This window comes from Salvelinus sp. IW2-2015, linkage group LG10 (assembly GCF_002910315.2).
Source record: "Salvelinus sp. IW2-2015 linkage group LG10, ASM291031v2, whole genome shotgun sequence".
Classification (NCBI taxonomy): Eukaryota; Metazoa; Chordata; class Actinopteri; order Salmoniformes; family Salmonidae; genus Salvelinus; species Salvelinus sp. IW2-2015.
In genome coordinates, this window is record NC_036850.1 from 4,866,851 (window position 1) to 4,875,351 (window position 8,501).

Below are 8,501 nucleotides of genomic sequence, written 5' to 3' on the forward strand. Positions count from 1 at the left end.
ATCGATAGCTAGAACCTGCAAACTCTCCTTCCGAGACTTCATTATCAACATCTCCAAAATCCCAAAATCAAATCAAGAAATCGGCTTTCTATTCCGCAACAAGCCTCCTTCACTCACGTCGCCAAACGTTACCCTAGTAAAACTGACTATCCTTACCGATCCTCGACTTTCCGCAGATGTTCATCTACAAAAATAGCTTTCCCAACACTCTACTTCAGCAAACGACTGCAGTTTATCACAGTGCCATTCGTTTTGTTTTACTAAAGCACCCTATACGACCCACCACGCGACCCTGTATTGCCCTAGATCGGCTGGCCCCTCGCTACGATGTCTCGTCCAGACCCACTGGCTCACAGTGTCATCTACAAGGCTAATGCTAGGTAAAAGTGCCGCCTGTATCTCAGTTCACTGGTCCGATGGTACCACCCACCCGCAGGGCACACGCCTCAGCAGGTGATCTCCCACTGATCATCCCTAAGCGTAAAACCCTCATTTGGACGCCTTTCCTTCCAGTTCTCTGCTGCCTGCGATTGGAACGAATTGCAAAAATCTCTGAAGTTTGGAGACTTTTTATCTCCCTCAACCCTTTAAAAATCTGCTATCGAGCAGCTAACCGATCGCGTGCAGCCTGTACATAGTCCCATCTGCTAAACTACCCACCCAATTTACCTTACCTCACCCCCATATCTATTTTACTTTCTCTCTTTGCACACCAGTATCGTCTTTGCCTGCACAATGATCATCTGCATGATTATCACTTCCAGGGTTTTGGTTTAAATCTGGGGCTAAATTGTAATATTCGATTTAAATTTATTGCCTACCTCATGCCTTTTGCACACATTGTATATAGATTCTCTTTCTTTCTACCATGTTATTGACTTGTTTATTGTTTACTCCATGTGTAACTCTGTGTTGTCTGTTCACACTGCTATGCTTTATCTTGGCCAGGTCGCAGTTGCAAATGAGAACTTGTTCTCAACTAGCCTACCTGGTTAAATAAAGGTGAAATAAAATAAATAAAATAAAATAAAAATATGTTCTGGGATTCTTCCGATGGCATTGAGGAGTACACCCCATCAGTCACTGGCTTCAAAAATAAGTGCATCGATGATGTTGTTCCCACAGTGACCGTACGTACATACCCCAACCAGAGACCATGGATTAAAGGCAACATCCCCACGAGCTAAAGGGTAGCGCTGCCGCTTTCAAGGAGTGGGACTCTAACCCGAACACTTATAAGACATCCCGCTATGCCCTCCGATGAACCATCAAACAGTCAAAGCATCAATACTGGACTAAGATTGAATACTACTACACCGGCTCCGATGCTCGTCGGATGTGGCAGGGCTGGAAAACTATTACAGACTACAAAGGAAAGCACAGCCGCAAGCTGCCCAGTAACGCGAGCCTACCAGATGAYCTAAATTACTTCTATGCGCGCTTCGAGGCAAGCAACACTGAAGCATACATGAGAGCACCAGCTGTTACGGACGACTGTGTGATCACGCTCTCCGTAGCCAATATGAGTAAGACCTTTACACAGTTTAACATTCACAAGGTCGCAGGGCCAGAAGGATTACCAAGACGTGTACTCCGAGCATGCACTGACCAACTGGCAAATGTCTTCACTGACATTTTCAACCTGTCCTTGACCGAGTCTGCAGACCAGCATAGTCACTGTGCCCCAAGAACACCAAGGTAACCTGCACTCACATCTGTAGCCATGAAGTGCTTTGAAAGGCTGATCATGGCTCACATCAACTTCGTTATTCCAGAAACCCTAGACCCACTCCAATTTGCATACCACCCCAAAAGATCCAATCTCTATTGCACTCCATACTGCCCTTTCCCACCTGGATCCTGGACTTCCTGACAGGCTGCCCCCAGGTGGTAAAGGTAGGCAACAACACATGTGCCATGCTGATCTCAACACAGGGGCCCCTCAGGGGTGCGTGCTCCATCCACCTCCTGTACTCCCTGTTCACCCATGACTGCATGGCCAAGCATGACTCCAACACCATCATTACGTTTGCTGACAACACAACAGTGATAGGCCTGATCCCCAACAATGATGAGACAGCRTATAGGGAGGGGTTCAGAGACCTGGCAGTGTGGTGCTATGATAACAACCTCTSCCTCAACGTGATCAAGACAAAGGATATTTGATTTGACTGGAAATCCCTTTGTGACAGGGGGAAGGGAAGCTTGATATGTGCAACAGGAAGGGGCAATTGAATGGAAGAAATTAAATTGTGAACACATTTCTAGCATTCAGTTTTCTACCACAAAACAAAAAATGTTTGGGTTAAGTGGGTTAAAATCTTCCTAGAAGTCGGAAAATTATGACGGTGGACAATGCTAATTTATATTAGAAATCAGATGTATTGAATTCTCCATGTGGTTTATATTAAAGGACACTTTATTTAATATAACAGGATTTCAAAAAATTCAATATTGGTTCAAACGTTCTACTTTAAAATATCAAAAGGGGCTCAAAAGGCACTATTCATGGAACTACCTTATCTACTATATCTACTGATATGGTTAGCTTTAGCCCAATGCTAGCAAAATTATTTTTGTTGTGCCCTGTTTTAGATGTTTTCAGCTGCAATACTAGCTAAGTCCTCTGAATTGTGCATTTAATGTTAGCCACAATGCTGCACTAGCTATGTGCTAACTACAATGATAGCTATGGCTAACTAAATCCACAATGCTAGCTAAGCCTCTGACATTATGTACAGTGGGGCAAAAAAGTATTTAGTCAGCCACCAATTGTGCAAGTTCTCCCACTTAAAAAGATGAGAGGCCTGTAATTTTCATCATAGGTACACTTCAACTATGACAGACAAAATGAGAAAAAAAATCCAGAAAATCACATTGTAGGATTTTTTATGAATTTATTTGCAAATTATGGTGGAAAATAAGCTATTTGCGGCTTGTGGTCACTCTAGCAAACAAGCCAGATTGTCTGGGCTCTCTAACAGACCTTATAACTCAATACTTTAGAGTGTTCTCCTCTCGTCGTCCAACTCGTTGTCCGGTTTTCGTCCTGTATTTAATGGCACCTGTTTAAACTTTGTTATCAGGTATAAAAGAACCTGTCCACAAACCTCATACAGCTCACCTTTCTGAGAGAGATTCCACTAGGCGGGCACCCCTCCCCCGTGCGCGCCTCTAAAGAGCCAGAGGCTGTCAAGCGGACCACTATAGAAACGAAAATTGTAGACCTGCACATAAAGCACGCTTATGTCCAGGCTTGGTGAAGTCCTGAATCTGCAATACGTAATGTCTTCCCAGCTGTTGTCTTTGAAGACATCAACGTGTGGCAAGAGCAATTTATTAGGAAATGGGAAGACATACAAGACCACTGAATAATCTCCCTCGACTCTGGGGCTTCCACGCAAGATCTCACTCCCCCGTGGGGGTCAAAATGATCAAAAGAACACCAACGGGGGACCTAGTGAATGACCTGCAGAGAGCTGGGACCAAGTAACAAAGCCTACCATCAGTACGAAACATAACGACCGCCAGGGAGCTCAAATCCTGGTTGCAGATGTGTCCTCTCTGCTTAAAACCAGTACATGTCCAGAGCCCGTCTGAAGTTTGCTAGAGAGCATTTGGATGATCCAGAAGAAGATTGGGAGAATGTCAGATTGAAACACAAAAGAAGAACTTTTTGGTAAAAACTCAACTCGTCGTGTTTGGGAGGACAAAGAAATGCTGAGTTGCATACAAAGAACACCATACCTACTGTAAAGCATGGGGTGGAAACATCATGCTTTGGGGCTGTTTTTTCTGCAAAGGGACCAGGACGACTGATCCGTGTAAAGGAACAGAATGAATGGGGCCATGTACTGAGATTTTGAGTGAAAACCTCCTTCCATCAGCAAGGGCATTGAAGATGAAACGTGGCTGGGTCTTTCAGCATGACAAATGATCCAACACACCACACGGGCAACGAAGGAGTGGTTCTTCGTAAGAAGCATTTCAAGGTCCTGGAGTGGCTAGCCAGTCTCCAGATCTCAACCCCCATAGAAACTTTGGAGGGAGTTGAAAGTCCGTGTTTGCCCAGCACACAGCCCCAAAAACATCACTGCTCGTAGAGGGATCTGCATTGGAAGGAATAGAGGACTCGTCTAAAGTATCTTTTTTTTTCATTTTTAGCATCAGTTTTGTGAAAACTCTTGTGAATTTTACTTTTGTTATTAACGTTTGTCTCTCTTATTTTGTGTAATCATATGGTGTATATTTACTATTTGTTTTTTGTAGTTTATTTATTTTGTTATTTTTTGTATCTTCTATTATCTTTATTTTTCCACCATAATTTGCAAATAAATTCATTAAAAATCCTACAATGTGATTTTCTGGATTTTCTTCTTCTCATTTTGTCTGTCATAGTTGAAGTGTACCTATGATGAAAATTACAGGCCTCTCTCATCTTTTTAAGTGGGAGAACTTGCACAATTGGTGGCTGACTAAATACTTTTTTGCCCCACTGTATATGCTATAGGTCATGCGTGCATTGTGTATGTTATGTTGGACCTCCATAAAAGGGCACTAGCCAATTTGTCAAATGGGCAGAAATACTGAGTTTTCAATGGTCTGATTGAGGAGGGAGCATAAACATGAAGTGCCAGCAGCTCTGGCCATTGCCAATAAGGTTGATGCCATAGTTGAAGTAATGGTGGCAGAAGGCTTATTAGTATAAAATAAAATACAATTTCATTTGTCACATGCGCCGAATACAACAGGTGTAGGTAGACCTTATCGTGAAATGCTTACTTAAAAGCCCTTAACCAACAATGCATTTCAAGAAATAGTTAAGAAAATATTTACTAAATAAACGAATGAAAAATAATAATGACAATTTTTAGGGATTTCCTCTGACACCGCCTGGTATAGAGGTCCTGGATGGCAGGAAGCTTGGCCCCAGTGATGTACTGGGCCGTACGCACTACCCTCTGTATTGCCTTGGTGTCGTTTGCCAAGCAGTTGTCTTGGTGTGCTTGGACCATGATAGTTTGTTGGTGATGTGGACACCAAGGAACTTGAAGCTCTCAACCTGCTCGACAGCTCCGTCGATGAGAATGGGTGCGTGCTCGGTCCTCCTTTTCCTGTAGTCCACAATCATCTCCTTCGTCTTGTTTACGTTGAGGGAGAGGTTGTTGTCCTGGCACCACACGGTCAGGTCTCTGACCTCCTCCCTATAGGCTGTCTCATCGTTGTCGGTGATCAGGCCTACCACTGTTGTGTCATCGGCAAACTTAATGATGGTGTTGGAGTCGTACCTGGCCATGCAGTCATGAGTGAACAGGGATTACAGGAGGGGACTGAGCACGCACCCCTGAGGGGCCCCCGTGTTGAAGATCAGCGAGGCTGATACCTACCTTAACCACCTGGGGTGGCCTACCACCTGGGGTGGCCCGTCAGGAAGTGCAGGATCCAGTTGAAGAGGGAGGTGTTTAGTCCCAGGGTCCTTAGCTTAGTGATGAGCTTTGAGGGCACTATGGTGTTGAATGCTGAGCTGTAGTCAATGAATAGCATTCTCACATAGAATTTATAGCTGATTTAAGATTAAATATTTAACCCAGATACGGTCAACCATGTTACTTTAATGGCACTTACTCTAGCAATTGTTTTTCTTGAGATGGGAACACCTTTTTTATGAAGTTGAACATGTACTCCTTATGACAGAATGTTAAATTAGAATACAAATTTAATAAAAACGTTCTTACTTATTTACCAAACTACAGTACCCAAAAGGCACTCTATTGGTGGAATGACCAGTAGCAGGTGTCTTGGGTATCCCTAACTGCATCATTATGGCTAACTGAGGAAATATACCAGAAAGTGGAATTACTAACGAGAGGATGGGTAGAGCAAACTTGGTCAGCACTACACAGCTGATTCAAGTAATCAAAGCTTGATGATGAGTTGGCTATTTCAATCAGCTGAGTAGTAACACCGAAGACATTGAAGACCGATTCTGGAAAACGTTGGGCTAGAGTAGCACGTTAAAGAATGACAGTAGCTAGCTAGGCTTATGTTCCAAATGACTATTGGTTTGTCTTAGCAACACATTCAGTTCATTCTCTTGCTGTTTTAGAGGGAATAATTGATCAGCAATGGAATATAAAAAAGAGAAGATATAGACCATCTAATATTCTTAATGCCCGCGCTTGGCTCTTTGGAGATGAGGGTAGGGGGTTTGTTTAAAGGTCAAAGGTATGTGTCAGCGGTAAGTGTTAAAGGTCAAAGGTAAGGTAGATTTTGTGTTACTACTAGTTCCAAAGCCGCCCATGGCCCCTGTGGTGGGTGAGTCGAAGGAGTCCCCGGTTTGGGGCCGGTACATCTGTGATAAGATGGAGCTCATACTCGTTGATAACCGTGGCTTGGGGTCGGACGTGGGTGGGCTCCTTAGCTCCGGGGGCTCGCCCCACAGCTTGGAGCGACCGATAGGTAGGGGTCCTGGGGAGGTCGGGGGGGACATGGACCCGGGTTGGAGGAGGGGGGACAGGAGGGGGCGCCCCGAAGGAGTCCAGGGATTCCTCTATGAGGACGTCGTGGTAAAGTGCAGTGTTCTTTTTGATGATAGGCTTGTTTTTGGGCTTGGGGGGAACGGGGGGTCGGTCATCGAGGTAAGCCTGGCCATCAGTATAGACCATAGAAGTGTTCTCTAGGGCGCTGTTGTACCCGCCTCCGACGACAGTATAGAGATGCTGGAAATGTGGAAATTTGTGCTGGTAGTCTCAATATGGGGGTCTCCACTGCTGCGACTGTCTACCTCCTCGATGCCTGAGTCAGTGACACCTTGCTCAAAGCCACCGTCGGGGGGCGGAGGAGGATAGGAGGGTGGGGGCACGCAATTGGACATGCTTCCGTCGGAACTGGCCGACAGGGGGCGGGGCGGGGTGTAGTATAGGGGGTGGATTTGGCCCCTGTCCCCATCCGTGTGCGTCTCTCTTGGTCCCGTTGCTTGAGCAACTCAGCGATGGCCGTTGCCTGGTCCTCAGGGATGTCGATGCTGTTGGAACTCCAGCGGCGGCGGCAAGGGCTCGGAGAAGACAAACTCCTCACCTCCTCGATGTCCACCGAGGCCAGCGGGGGAGGGGGCATGCGGAAGGGCAGCTTGACTGGCTTCGTCCACCGACCCCAGCCGTGATGCTCTTCCCCCGCGGCACAGGGGGGGGCATGAATGTGCCTGTTGGTGGGGGGTTTGGCTGGTTGGGGTCTCTCAGTTCACTGGGGATGCTGTTGTCCTGGCTGGTGTGTTCTCCTGCCCCCTGTCTTCCCCCTCTGGGCTGTTTTTGGTGTGCACCATCAGCAGCCCGGCAGCTTTCTGCGGTTGTGACGTGTCCACAACGTCGATCTGTATGCTCTTCCCATCCTGCTGCCGCCTGCTGCCTCTCCTCCTTGCTCCATCCGACTCGTATTTCTGCTCCGTCATCTGCCTCTTCAGGCCTACCACTCTGCCTCGCCCCGAGGTTTGTCGTGGAGGTAGCGAAGTTGCCTCGGTGTTGGAGCGGAGCTTGGTATCGATGAAGAGGGGCTGATTGAGGCCAGGTTTGTGGGAGTTGGGAGGGAGGGACTGGGGGCCATCGCTCTTGGGGAGCGGTTGAGGTTGAGAAGGGGGTGGGGCTTGCATTGCCATGGTCGTTTGTGTCTGCTCCTTCATGGCTCTGTCCCGGGCCGCCAGCGCCAGGGCGAGGGGCGAGTTAGGGTCCAGGGCCTTACTGTGACAGGGTGCAGGTAGTCCCTTCCTCCGTTGGAGCTGTAGGTCTTGGGCGGAGTGGCCGGGAGACTGACGGGGCTGTCCAGGTTGGGGTACTGGCCGGTACGCCGAGGTCAGGGGCTCCCTCACCACCTGGGTGGGCTCAGGGGTGTTGAAGTCTGTCACGTTACCCCACGGTCACCCCCTTCTTGGGACCGCAGCAGGGTGGAGGCGGCGGGGAGCCATTATCCTCTGCAGGTGCTCTCGTCATTGTGAACATGCCCTCGTCGTAGACTTGGACTGGCATAGGCGCGGGCCTGGTCTCCCAAGTCCTCATCCCCCTGCTGGTGGAGAGGAAGCGGGCGAGCTCCTCCGCGCCTCCAGCTCTCTCTCCGGTCCCTCACTGCCTGCGATGGCAGCCGCAAAGGGGTTGTTGACAATGGGGTCTTCAGGCCTCAGCCCCTGCCCCCTGCCCCGGGTGTTAAGGGTGGGTGTTCGGGCGTGGTGGGCTCGATCTCAATACTGCTGCCTGGCTGTCTTTCCACTGCTACTGGTGGACGGCGGCTCCTTGACGATGATGGGGGGATGGGAATGGACGAGAGGTCCTCTCAGTGGGTGTGGTCGGCATGGAAATGGGCTCTGAGGGCGGGGCACAGCAGGTCTTCTCTGGGCTGTCCTCCACATTGGGCTGCTTGACCAGCATGCCCTTCCTCTCTGCCGGCTTGGCAGGCACGTACAGCGCCTTGTTGCCCACCTCCGAGTACGGGTTCTCGGGCACCGGTGCCCACTC

The 8,501-nt window shown here is 48.3% G+C and overlaps 1 pseudogene; it reads right to left on the bottom strand.

The window, feature by feature from the left end:
• The window catches only part of LOC111969085 (SH3 and multiple ankyrin repeat domains protein 2-like), a 177,374-nt pseudogene that overhangs the window by 22,092 nt on the left and 146,781 nt on the right, over positions 1 to 8,501 (bottom strand).